Raw genomic sequence first — 14,435 nt, forward strand, 5'->3', positions numbered from 1 at the left:
AAAAAAAAAAAAAAACGTTTCATCCTATCTGCAGTAGTTCTTTTGTAATCAGCTTTTGAAAATGGGTAGGTTTCTGCAAAAACACCACATTTTGAGCAAAAAGCAGAGATAATTCAATTTTTGTGACGGACTTTTCATAGAGATCCCATTCAGAGCGATCTTTAAAACAGACACGGACATGCAACAGCTTGTCATAGGGACAAAAACTTCCAGTTTTTTTAAAAAAAGTTGCCACCTAGTGGATAATAGCGGTATTGCGGAAAGACGGAAATACTCGTCATTGGCAGGGAAGCGTTTTCTCTTGATTGACGAGATACCTCGTCAATGGCGGGGAAAGAGTTAAGTATGATGACCTCTTATATAACAAATTATCAAGTTAAAATTGAGTATTTGATTCACTGCTCCTTTAAACTCATACAAAATAAAAGAAATGTTTTGCATAATATATGAGTTTGTGCTGTGTGTAATTATTATGTATATATAAATACACACACATTCATGTATGTATTTAAGAAACATTTACATGTGTATATATACAGTGCCCTCCATGAGTATTGGAACAGAGGCACATTTTGTGTTATTTTAGCTGTTTACCAAAATGTATTCCAGTTACAGTCATATAATGAATATTGGCTTAAAGTGCACACTCTCAGCGTTATTTTGAGGGTATTCACATCCAAATTGGCCGAAGGATTTAGGAATTACAGCTGTTTTATATGTAGCTCCCCCTTTTAAAGGGGTGAAAAGTAATGGAACAGTTGACTTAAAAGCTGTTTTATGGACAGGTATTGTCTATTTGTTAAATAATTTCATCATTAATGACAGATGTTAAAGGTCTGGAGTTGATTTTAAATGTGGTATTTGCATTTGGAAGCTGTGGCTGTGAACTCAAATCATTCGGTTCAGGGACATCTCCATGCAAGTGATACAGACCATATTTAGGTTTCAAAAACACAACAAATCCATCAGAGAGATAGCAGGAACATTTAAGAGTGGCCACATCAACAATTTGGTACATCCTGATTAAAAACAAAAACACACTGGTGAGCTCAGCAACATAAAAATCCTGTTTGTCTATATATGATAACAGTGGTGGATGATCACATTATCCTCTCCATGATAAAAAAAACCCCCTTATATATGGTATAGGAATACCAGTGTTTTTGTGACCTTGTGGGGACATTTTGATGTCCCCATGAGGAAACAAGCTTATAAATCAAACAGAATGATGTTTCTTGAAAATGTGACGTAGTAGAAGGGTTTCTGTGATGGTTGGGGTTAGGGAATGGGATTAGGTAAGGGGAATAGAATATACAGTTTGTGTGGTATAAAATGCATTACGTCTATGGAATGTCCCCACAAAACATGGAAACCTGTGTGTGTGTGTGTGTGTGTGTGTGTGTGTGTGTGTGTGTGTGTGTGTGTGTTTAAATATACATAATATTTACACACAGCACAAACCCACTGCTTCGCGGGGTTTATTGCATTTATAAAACGGTTACTTCATATGCATAGCAGGGTTTCACAAAGTGAAACACAAATAAGTTGTAATTATATTAGTACAAATATTACTCTTCCGCGAAACAAAGTAGTTCTTCAGAATCAAGTGTGACTGAAACACACCGAGTGCAATTCTCAAGCAACACAGATGCAGCAAAGACACAATGAAAATATAATTTAAGACTGTGGTGTTTATATTTCAACCCAGTATCACGCTAAAGCGTGTAATAGACACGCTGGTCCACTAGAGGATGCGTGTCAATGTCACGCTTTGCCTCCTCAAGGCGTGAAAATGACACGCATTTATGAGGATGATAACCAATAGGGGGCGATAATTTCTTATTGCCAACAACTTCAACAAGAGAAGCGACGCAGTGATATGCGTTCTCTGGAGCTCCATGGGTAAGGCTTTCTTGGAAATTTGGTGATTAATGTTACTAAAATTGAGTAAATCCTGTGTTTATGTTAAGTCTTTGTTGCAACGTTAGCAATATAATATCACCGCTAAGGCAACAGACAAGTCAGTGCACGCGTTTGGTCAGAATCCAATAGGCTCATATTTAGGACATAATTGTTTGTTCAGGTGCGGTCATTTAAGAAATCCTAAAGTTGGTGCAGCATAACATTTAATTTGCGTGTGTGGACTATGGAGTTATCTATAGTGGTTTTTACGTTACTAAGGTCAGAAACATTATTGTAGGTATGTTGCTAACTCCGCTGTCGCGGCTGACGTTTTGGTTCCACTCAGCGAAACTCAAGATTTTCTCAGGCGGCGCGCGGTGCTGTTGAAAATAATGCTTCTGTTGGTTTGTTGATGGCGAAATTTCTGAGTTTTTATTGTTAACACCACCGGAAGAACCATAGGTACCTTCTCGTTTTCAGTCACAACCTTTCATGTTTAACCACTGGCCGTGCGAGCTCGCCAAAGTCGGTTGTTTGAAAAATAGTCGTTGTTTTTGCTGAAGTTGAGTAAAGACATTCTTGAAATTGTAAAGACATTTAGTTTAATTGCTAAACTACAAGTGAACGAAATTTTAAGAAATTTGACCGACTACCAAAGGTGGTTTTACCTCTACCAAAATCTGCTTGAATGGTAAAGAATGGGACGCAGCCGTATAGCCATGTAGCTGATATCTGTATATATAGACTGAATAAAGAGTGTTATTTGGTGTAATTAGTGGTTTGTTTTTTTATATATCTGACTTTTCAGAAGTGGAATATGTAGAGGATATATCAAACAGCTTATCCTGAAAGATTCAGGTCAATATCTTAACGATTTAAAAAGTTATAGCTAAAAACTTCATAATTTTCATGATTCGGTCACACATTTTCTTGAATTTTAATGGAAAACATGGGACCAAATAAAGTGATGATTTTCGAGTTTCAAATGGCCAGTATTTTGTTATTCTTTAACCCATATACATGATCTTGGTCTCATTTAAAAGCTTTTTTCAAGCTCTTTCTATCTGAACAACTCGTTTTAGCATTTAACCATTTTGAAAATTTTAGCAACATACCTAATTATTGGATGACTGTTTGATAATCAGCTAATGTATTAATCACAGAAAGCTGCAGTGACTGCATTATATTATGTTGCTAAACAGTTGTTCTAGCGTTTTTAAACCAGTAGTTTTATTAATTTCGCGCGGAATACAGTTCATGAAATAGGCTCTAAATGAAAAAAATAACCGTTTTAAGTAAATAATTGTGTTCATTGTAAATCTGCTCATCTAAACATACAAGGCGGAACCAATCGATCACAGAGAGCGATCGCTGCTGACACCGTCAGCAGCACTTACATTCAGATTACAATAATATTTCACATTATTACATTCAGATTACAATAATATTTCACATTATAAGTGTTTTTATATCAAATAAATGCAGCCTTGGTGAGCAGAATACATTTATTTAATTATTTAATATTATATAATAAGGCTAGTTTGTGCAGTTACATTTATGTCAATTGATCGTTAGAAGGGATTAAAATTGATTGTGTTATGTTCTGTAATTGTTGTTAATAAATCTTTCAGAAGAAAGTGTGTAAAAGTTTGACTACAGTCACCATATCTAACCAAGCTTCATGTACCAAGATAATTATTTCATTTATTTCTCTGAATTCAGAATTCAGAACTGTTCATTTATGCAGTTTATGCTTTATTTATAGGTAGCATAACTGTTACCTTTTTTTTTTACAGTTCTGCATATATAATATGACAAACCTAGGAGACTTTGCTGTAAGAGAATTAATCATGTTTTTGTTTTCTTTTCTCAGGTCCGGTCAGGACCCACCACCCTTCCCTGTTCACCCACAGTTTATACTTTTTCTTAGAAAACCAACGGCTCTTTTAAGAGCCACTTCAATAGACCCTTTTACAGCCCACGTGATCAAATAGCCTGCGTGCGCATTTTGGCAACGGAAGTGATGTTATCTCCCAGTGGTTCTAACGTGTAAGCAACTCAGAAAGTTTATTAAAACGATTTCCCCACATCAAAACGTCTGGTTGTAGCATTTGGTTGCACTAATATAATATATGTTTAGTATTTGGCCATCTTCTAACGTCTTCTATCCACTCCACTATAGTACACGGATTTGGTAACTGTGTAGAAGATAAGTCAACTTTTTAAACTAACTTTCTCTGTCTGTGTTGCTTCACTGCTGATTCTTGCCGTGCTTCCGTTGCCAAACTGCGTGCGCATACGTTGCCACGTCATCATTGTGTACAAACAGTAAAAGGGTCACTCACTCACTCACTCTTTCGCAAGCTTCTCTGTTTTCAAGTATTGTAATTTTATTCATTTTACTCTCTCTCTCACTGTCCAAAACACCTATGCCTCTTTGTCTGACCAATGTAGTATTGTTGAAATGGCTGCTGAGCAAGACAGAGGGAGAGCAAAGGATGTTATTTTCATAGCAGACATGCTTCTTGCTCAAATCAAGGTGAGTATATTTGTTGAGATTGTGTTCTTGCAGTATTGTGATAATTCTAAAGTGTGCGATTTAGAGTGCAATAATTGTGTGAACTGCTCAAGAGTTGGCTGTATTTCAGTATTACCATACAAGGCACACTTTCTTTTATGCAAGGCAGAGGAACCCAAGGGCAAAGCAACAGCCATTAAAGGGAGTACATTTAATGTCAGATAGGTGGAGAAAATGCTGAAGGAGGTCCACTACTAAAAAGAAGCAGAAGTGAAGAGATACAAAGCTTCAGCTACAGGTATCCATGTTCTACCAGATTATTTGTGATTTGTCAGCCTCATTTTTTCTAAGCTATATTACTGTGCCCATTGTTAATGCTTTCTCACAAATTATTGAACTTCTGTTTTCAGTCTGTTTATTGCCTACAGTGAGACCTCCACATTTCTGCACTTGTGATCATGCAAACATCCAGTGTAGAGCACTTCACCTGCCCGGCATGTACACCCAACAATGCTTGCTCTTTGTGCAGATGGCAACAGAAAAACCTACAGATTCCGTCTGTCAAAAGAGTAAGTTCTTTTACTCTTGTAGTTTTAAGGAAAAATAAACTTTTTGATTTAAATCCATCATTTGAAATGTGTAATTTTTGCTTTATTAAATAGTTAATGTATCCCAGCTGTTGTGAGCTTATATAATACGTAAGGAATATTTGACAGTGGGCTGCTACGCAGCAGGTGTGCATTATTTTCAAATAATTTAAAGGACTGGAGTCAATTATTCTGCTTATACCACAGTTACCACAAACATTGCTTTGGGTATTTTAAGACATTTGGCAGGTTAGGTGTGCGTTTTACAAAAATAATCATTTGGATATGGGAATGTGTGCTGGCACCCAAAGTGGCTAGTTTAATAGCTTGGTCATTCATTATTACATATCAATTTGTCACCCTGACTTTCAACTAGTTTGTGTACCTGGAGTAGAGAAAGCAGAAGAATAACTTTTTAATGCTCCATGAATCCTGAAAAACCTTTAGTTTAAAAGTAAACCTTTATTGTCTACAATCATTATAAAGATGCCTGTTGGTGTGATGTAATTTGAAACTAACAGAAAAGTAAGCAAACTTGATGAAGAGGGCCTTGAGGTGGTTGTTTGCAGACACGGAGTGCTACTCAAAGCTCTTAATGTGCCGGGGAGTAATATTTTCTTATCCACCTATACCTACCTGCAGAAGGAGCTTCAAGCAGCCACAAACGGAGAGTTCTTTTGAACAGATATTGCTTGCAAGTATTGGCCATACCTTGAGAAGGCGTCAGTCTCCATGTTGGAACTCAGACCTTTACTGCAGATGAGACCTTTCCTTTCTGTCATGCATACCAAGGCTCATTCAACCAAGTGTCAGGTAATGCATATTCTTTATCGTACCATCTGAAACTGTATTTGTATTACTTATTAATACACTGTAACTGTTTATGGTTGTAATATAGGTGTCACACATTTGTTAGATAATCTGGCAAAAATCAGGAAGGTGCTGGTACAACTGCAGTTGAGGAGGTCGAAATGGTCAACAGCTACCTGTCTCGTTGTGGCCTCACAACCAAGTATCTAATTGATGCCTATTTATAATATTTTAGGAAACCTGTCTTTATTAGGGGTCAAGCCCCGAAGGGGCGTAGAACCCTATTGTTATTGTTAGTTTTCTTATTATTATTATTAGGGGTCAAGCCCCGAAGGGGCGTAGAACCCTATTGTTATTGTTAGTTTTCTTATTAGGGGTCAAGCCCCGAAGGGGCGTAGAACCCTATTGTATTTGTTAGTTTTCTTTTTATAATAATTATTATTAGGGGTCAAGCCCCGAAGGGGCGTAGAACCCTATTGTTATTGTTAGTTTTCTTATTATTATTATTATTATTTATCTTCCTCGTTCTTCCGCCGAAAGTCAATGGCAGCCCATAGAACCGTACATAGGAAAGTTATGAAATTTGGCACACATGTAGAGGACAGTCTCAGAAGTTACTATAGCAACATTGGTGTGTCTGACTCAAACCCTCTAGCGCCACCAACAGTCCAAAAATCCACTTATGTTCATGCTCATAACTTCTGACCCATGAGTCCTAGAAACTAAATTCTTGTTTCCTCTGAATCCTTGGCTCATGATGATTCAAATGCACACATTGATGTCATTTGTGTCATGCACATCTTTCCGCCATTTTGAATTTTCCGTAAAACATACTTTTTCGAACTCCTCCTAGACCGTTTGTCCGATTTGCATGTCCTTTGGTATGTAGCATCTAGAGACACCCAAGACAAAAAGTTATCAAAAGCTTTTTGATAGACCAATGCGTTCTCATATTAACTGACAACATATATGGCGGCGAGCACGCCAAAATGGACGTGAGGCCTTATCTTCGCAAAACTTTATTGTATCGACACGAAACTTGGTATATGTCATAACAGTCATGACCTGAGGGTGCCTGCAACGTTTCGTCACAGCGCCACCTAGTGGTCACGAGATTCGAAAAATGCCTATTTTCGCTTATAACTACTTCAAACTTGAGTCTAAAATCATGAAGGTGGTCTTGTTAGATTCCTTGAGGCATGCCGAGTCTAACGATACCAAACGGTTTTCGGTCGGCCATTTTGGGTGTCGGCCATTTTGAATTTTCTCATTAAGTTCAGTATTTCTCAAACAGAATGGCGTATCGCTACGAAATTTGGCATGGTTCATCAGTGACATGTTCTGAGCGCACCTATAAATCTTTAGGACGGCGCCACCTAGTGGTCAAGATATGTAATTTTTTTTTAAAAATCTTTATATCATTTGATTAAATTGCCACTATGACATTAGACTTCACTCTATTGATTCCTTGGCTCATGCTGAGTCCGACTGTACCAAATATGTCTGAGTCAAACCTACTTCCTGTCGGCCATTTTGAATTATATTGAACACCTACTTTTTCGAACTCCTCCTAGAGCGCTCGTGTGATTGGCTTGATTTTTGGTATGCATCATCTAGATACACTCTAGACAAAAAGTTATCAAAAGCTTTTCGGTAGACCTATCCGTTGTCGTATAACGCATCAAAGAATGCGAGGGCGAGCACGCCAAAATGTGTTTGAGCCTGTATCTTCGCAAAACTTTTGCGTATTAATATGAGACTTGGTATATGTCATAACAGTGATGACCTGAGGGTGCATGCACCATTTCGTCACACTGCCCCCTACTGGTCACGAGATATAAAAAATGTCTATTTTTGCTTATAACTACTGCAAATTTGAATGTAAAATTATGAGACTGGTCTTGTTAGATTTCGTGAGGCATGCCGAGTCAAACGATACCAAATGGTTTTTGGTCGGCCATTTTGTGTGTCGGCCATTTTGAATTTTTCTTTAAGTTCAAGTATTTCAGAAACGCAATTGCGTATTGTTATGAAACTTGGTATGATTCATCAGCAACATGTTCTGGGAGGACTTGTAAACTTTTCGGTGCCCCCTAGTGGTCAAGAGATTTGAAGCTATATCTCTGCATCCCTTTATTGTATTTACACCAAATTTGGTGGGTGTCATCACAATCAAGACCTGAGTCACAATTTATTTTTTGGTCAGTGCCCCCTAGTGGTCAAGTCATTTAAGGCTATATCTCTGCATCTCTTTATTGTATTTACACCAAATTTGGTGGGTGTCATCACAATCAAGACCTGAGTCACAATTTATTTTTTGGTCAGTGCCCCCTAGTGGTCAAGTCATTTAAGGCTATATCTCCGTATCGCTTTATTGTATTTACACTAAATTTGGTATGTGTCATCACAGTCATGACCTGAGGCACCATCTATTCTTTCGGCACAGTGCCACCTAGTGGTCTCAAGATACGAAAAAATTGTTTTTTTTTTCATAAAACTAATGCAAACTTAGATCTTAAATCATGACAGTCATCACGTATGAATCATTTTTTGCCATGTTTGGCTTGACCCCGGTATCGCTGCTTGCAGCTATATTTATTATTAGTTATTCTTCTTCCGCCATTGCGGTCTATGGCAGCCCATAGAACCGTACGTAGGAAAGTTATGAAATTTGGCACACTGATAAAGGACAGTCCAATGTGTCCCCACAGCAAATTTGGAGTCTCTATGTCTAACCCACTAGCGCCACCAACAGTCCAAAGTTGCACTTATGTTTTTGCTTATAACTTCTGATCCGTAAGCCCTAGAAACAAAATTCTTACTTCCTCTGATTCCTTGGCTCAAGACGATTCGATTGGACCCTATGTCGTTATTTTCCGTCATAAAAATTGTTCCGCCATTTTGAATTATTCGTAAAACCTACTTTTTCGAACTCGTCCTAGGGCTTTTCTCCGATTGCCACGAAAATTGGTATGTATCATCTTGAGACACTCATGGCAAAAAGTTATCAAAAGAATTTCGATACAGCAATCCGTTGTCGTATACCGCCTTAACGAATTTTACGTAGAGCGCAAAAAAACTGATTTTAGGCTGTATCTTCGTCAAACTTAGGCCTATTGACACGACACTTGGTACTTCTGATGCCAGTCAGGAACCGAGGGTGCATGCACAGTTTCGTTGCAGCGCCACCTAGTGGCCAGAGAAATGTTTTATACACCTATAACTTTGGCTCCGATTGACGTATTTTCACAGGACTTGTTTCTTTGGAGTTCTGAATAGTTGCCGAGTCCAACGATACCAAACATGCCAGATTTCGCCTTACGGTTAACCCTGGGCAGCAAAATAGCGCTTAAAAAACACGCGTGAATATCTCCGCGAGCGTTATTCCGATCGTCTCGAAAACACCATAGGAAGAAACTAACCTTACCTTCTGAACAAAAAGTTCTATTGGCGTTATATTAAAATTTTCATCAGAAATTGCCGAAAATTGCAAAAAACGAAAAATTACATTCAAATTTTGTGTTTTTTACACATAAATGGTTGTAACTTCGTAACGAAAATATATTTTTTCACCAGATTTGCTACGCTGATGCATGAGCACATTCTGAGGCAACACAAAAAAAATTGTGTGCTTGCACCACTAGATGGCCTTATAATTGAACAAAACCTTTGATAACAAGCCAGCCTTATGGTCATACAACTGTTTCTTAACTAAACTAAAGTGTATTGTCATAAAACTAGCTAGATGTAACACAATCATGACCTGATGTTGCATGCACAATTTTTTCATTGCGCCACCTACTGGTTTTGAGATAGAATATAGTATTTTTGCCTAAAACTACTGCAACAACACATCTAAAACCATGAGTCATCATGGATTATTCCTTTCATGGCTTTGACTATAATCACTGGTGGTTGCCAAGTTACTCCCTAGCAACCATTGAGAATACCTTATCGACCGTTTTTGCAAAAGCTATATCTCAGCATCAAAACATCGTAGAGACACGGGGATGGTCTCTTTTGAGTTATTAAACTTGTTGTAACATGATGTGACCCATGTTTTGCCACTGCAAACACCACTCACATGTCCTTCAGTGCTCTAATGTTTCATGACTGTCAATAACAGAAGGACGATTGTAGTAGACAAGAACTTAGATTATTTTTGTTGATAACTTTTTTGTGTTTTCATCTAAAATTATTAGGTTTACTTAGGTTCTTCAATCTGCTTATCCAATCTCAATTTTACATCCTTTTGTACCCTTTTCGGCTTGACCCCGGCATTGCTGCTTGCAGCTATATTTAGGGGTCAAGCCCAGAATGGGCGAAGACCCCTATTGTATCTGTTAGTTTTCTTATTATTATTATTAGTTATTCTTCTTCTTCCGCCATTGCGGTCTATGGCAGCCCATAGAACCGTACGTAGGAAAGTTATGAAATTTGGCACACTGATAAAGGACAGTCCAATGTGTCCCCATAGCAAATTTGGAGTCTCTATGTCTAACCCGCTAGCGCCACCAACAGTCCAAAGTTGCACTTACGTTTTTGCTTATAACTTCTGACCCATACGTCCTAGAAATTAAATTCTTGTTTCATCTGATTCCTTGGCTCAAGACGATTCGACTGGACCCTATGACGTCATTTTCCGTCATGAAAATTTTTCCGCCATTTTGAATTATTCGTAAAACCTACTTTTGCGAACTCGTCCTAGAGCTTTAGCCCGATTTCCACGAAAATGGGTATGTAGCATCTACAGACCCTCACGGCAAAAAGTTATGGAATTCATGTCAATTCGTCAATCCGTTTCTGTAAGCCGCGTCAACGAATTTTACGTAGAGCGCAAAAAAACGGATTTGAGGCTGTATCTTCGGCAAACTTAAGCCTATTGACACGATACTTGGTACTTGTGATGCCAGTCAGGAACTACGGGTGCATGCAGAGTTTCGTCACAGCGCCACCTAGTGGTCAGACTTATGCTTTACACGCCTATAACTTTGGCTCCGATTGACGTATTTTCACGGGACTTGTTTCTTTGGAGTTCTGAATAGTTGCTGAGTCCAACGATACCAAACATGCCAGAATTCGCCTTACGGTTAACCCTGCGCAGCAAAATAGCGCTTAAAAAATACGCGTGAATATCTCCGCGAGCGTTTTTCCGATCGACTCGAAAACACCATAGGAAGAAACTAACCTTAACTTCTGAACAAAAAGTTCTATTGGCGTTATATTAAAATTTCCATCAGAAATGGCCGAAAATTGCAAAAAACGAAAAATTACCTTTAAATTTGGTGTTTTTTACACATAAATGGTTATAACTCTGCAACAAAATGAGATTTTTACACCAGATTTGATACGCTGATGCATGAGCACATTCTGAGACTACACAAAAAAAATTGTATGCTTGCACCACTAGATGGCCTTATAATTGAACAAAACCTTTGATAACAAGCCAGCCTTATGGTCATACAACTGTTTCTTAACTAAACTAAAGTGTATAGTCATAAAACTAGCTAGATGTAACACAATCATGACCTGTTGTTGCATGCAAAATTTTTTCATTGCGCCACCTACTGGTTTTGAGATAGAATATGGTATTTTTGCCTAAAACTACTGCAACAACACATCTAAAACCATGAGTCATCATGGGTTATTCCTTTCATGGCTTTGACTATAATCACTGGTGGTTGCCAATTCACTCCCTAGCAACCATTGAGAATACCTTATCAACCGTTTTTGCAAAAGCTATATCTCTGAATCAGAACATCGTGGAGACACGGGGATGGTCTCTTTTGACTAATTAAACTTGTTATAACATGACGTGACCCATGTTTTGCCACTGCAAACACCACTCGCATGTCCTTCAGTGCTCTAATGTTCCCTGATTGTCAATAACAGAAGGACGATTGCAGTAGACAAGAACTTAGATTGTTTTTGTTGATAACTTTTTTGTTTTTTCATCTAAAATTATTAGGTTTACCTAGGTTCTTCAATCTGCTTATCCAATCTCAATTTTACATCCTTTTGTGCCCTTTTCGGCTTGACCCCGGCATTGCTGCTTGCAGCTATATTTATTATTATGTTTTCTCTTCCGCCATTGAAGTCAATGGCAGCCCATAGAACCGTACGTAGGAAAGTTATGAAATTTGGCATACATGTAGAGGACAGTCTCAGAAGTTACTATAGCAACATTGGTGTGTCTGACTCAAACCCTCTAGCGCCACCAACAGTCCAAAAATCCACTTATGTTCATGCTCATAACTTCTGACCCGTGAGTCCTAGAAACTAGATTCTTGTTTCCTCTGAATCCTTTGCTCATGATGATTCAAATGCACACATTGATGCCATTTGTGTCATGCAAATCTTTCCGCCATTTTGAATTTTCCGTAAAACCTACTTTTTCGAACTCCTCCTAGAGCGTTCGTCCGATTTGCATGTCCTTTGGTATATAGCATCTAGAGACACCCCAGACAAAAAGTTATCAAAAGCTTTTTGATAGATCAATGCGTTCTCGTATACAGTAACAACATACAAGGCGGCGAGCACGCAAAAACGGACGTGAGGCCGTATCTTCGCAAAACTTTAATGTATCGACACGAAACTTGGTATATGTCATTACAGTCATGACCTGAGGGTGCCTGCAACGTTTCGTCACAGCGCCACCTAGTGGTCACGAGATTCGAAAAATGCCTATTTTTGCTTATAACTACTTCAAACTTGAGTCTAAAATCATGAAGGTGGTCTTGTTAGATTCCTTGAGGCATGCCGAGTCAAACGATACCAAACGGTTTTCGGTCGGCCATTTTGGGTGTCGGCCATTTTGAATTTTCTCATTAAGTTCAGTATTTCACAAAGAGAATGGCGTATCGCTACGAAATTTGGCATGGTTCATCAGTGACATGTTCTGAGCGCACCTATAAATCTTTAAGACAGCGTCACCTAGTGGTCAGGATATGTAAATAAATTGTTTAAAATCTTTATTTCATTTGATTAAATTGCCACTATGACATAAGAATTCACTTTATTGATTCCTGGGCTCATGCTGAGTCCGACTGTACCAAATATGTCTGAGTCAAACCTACTTCCTGTCGGCCATTTTGAATTATATTGAACACCTACTTTTTCGAACTCCTCCTAGAGCGCTCGTGTGATTGGCTTGATTTTTGGTAAGCATCGTCTAGAGACATTCTAGACAAAAAGTTATCAAAAGCTTTTCGGTAGACCTATCCGTTGTCGTATAACGCATCAAAGAATGCGAGGGCGAGCACGCCAATATGTGTTTGAGCCTGTATCTTCGCAAAACTTTTAGGTATTAATATGAGACTTGGTATATGTCATAATAGTGATGACCTGAGGGTGCATGCACCATTTCGTCACACTGCCCCCTACTGGTCACAAGATATAAAAAATGTCTATTTTTGTTTATAACTACTGCAAACTTGAATGTAAAATTATGAGACTGGTCTTGTTAGATTTCTTGAGGCATGCCGAGTCAAACGATACCAAATGGTTTTTGGTCGGCCATTTTGTGTGTCGGCCATTTTGAATTTTTTCTTTAAGTTCAAGTATTTCAGAAACGCAATTGCGTATTGTTATGAAACTTGGTATGGTTCATCAGCAACATGTTCTGGGAGGACTTGTAAACTTTTCGGTGCCCCCTAGTGGTCAAGAGATTTGAAGCTATATCTCTGCATCTCTTTATCGTATTTACACCAAATTTGGTGGGTGTCATCACAATCAAGACCTGAATCACAATTTATTTTTTGGTCAGTGCCCCCTAGTGGTCAAGTCATTTAAGGCTATATCTCTGCATCTCTTTATTGTATTTACACCAAATTTGGTGGGTGTCATCACAATCAAGACCTGAGTCACAATTTATTGTTTGGTTAGTGCCCCCTAGTGGTCAAGTCATGTAAGGCTATATCTCTGTATTGCTTTATCGTATTTACACTAAATTGAGTATGTGTCATCACAGTCATGACCTGAGGCACCATCTATTGTTTCGGCTCCGCCCCACCTAGTGGTCTCAAGATACAAAAAAATTGCTATTTTTTCATAAAAATATTGCAAACTTAGATGTGAAATCATGACAGTCATCACGTATGAATCATTTTTTGCCATGTTTGGCTTGACCCCGGTATCGCTGCTTGCAGCTATATTTATTATTAGGGGTCAAGCCCCGAAGGGGCGTAGAACCCTATTGTATTTGTTAGTTTTCTTTTTATAATAATTATTATTAGGGGTCAAGCCACGAAGTGGCGTAGACACCTATTGTTATTGTTAGTTTTCTTATTATTATTTTTCTTCCTCGTTCTTCCGCCGAAATTCAATGGCAGCCCATAGAACCGTACATAGGAAAGTTATGAAATTTGGCACACATGTAGAGGACAGTCTCAGAAGTTACTATAGCAACATTGGTGTGTCTGACTCAAACCCTCTAGCGCCACCAACAGTCCAAAAATCCACTTATGTTCATGCTCACAACTTCTGACCCGTGAGTCCTAGAAACTAAATTCTTGTTTCCTCTGAATCCTTGGCTCATGATGATTCAATTGCACACATTGATGTCATTTGTGTCATGCACATCTTTCCGCCATTTTGAATTTTTCGTAAAACCTACTTTT

The 14,435-nt window shown here is 38.3% G+C and overlaps 1 long non-coding RNA gene across 2 annotated transcripts; it reads left to right on the forward strand.

Moving 5' to 3' along the window:
- Positions 1 to 1,694: 1,694 nt before the first annotated feature.
- On the forward strand, positions 1,695 to 6,062 carry LOC141350405 (uncharacterized). 2 transcript variants are annotated; one of them, XR_012358502.1, is made up of 7 exons: positions 1,695 to 1,902; positions 3,776 to 4,281; positions 4,357 to 4,441; positions 4,586 to 4,718; positions 4,831 to 4,989; positions 5,650 to 5,820; positions 5,906 to 6,062. It is a non-coding gene; the product is annotated as an uncharacterized lncRNA (long non-coding RNA). The 2 variants fall into 2 exon arrangements; XR_012358503.1 differs by having other exon boundaries at positions 5,924 to 6,061.
- The last annotated feature ends 8,373 nt before the right edge of the window (positions 6,063 to 14,435 follow it).

This window comes from Misgurnus anguillicaudatus, chromosome 18 (assembly GCF_027580225.2).
Source record: "Misgurnus anguillicaudatus chromosome 18, ASM2758022v2, whole genome shotgun sequence".
Classification (NCBI taxonomy): Eukaryota; Metazoa; Chordata; class Actinopteri; order Cypriniformes; family Cobitidae; genus Misgurnus; species Misgurnus anguillicaudatus.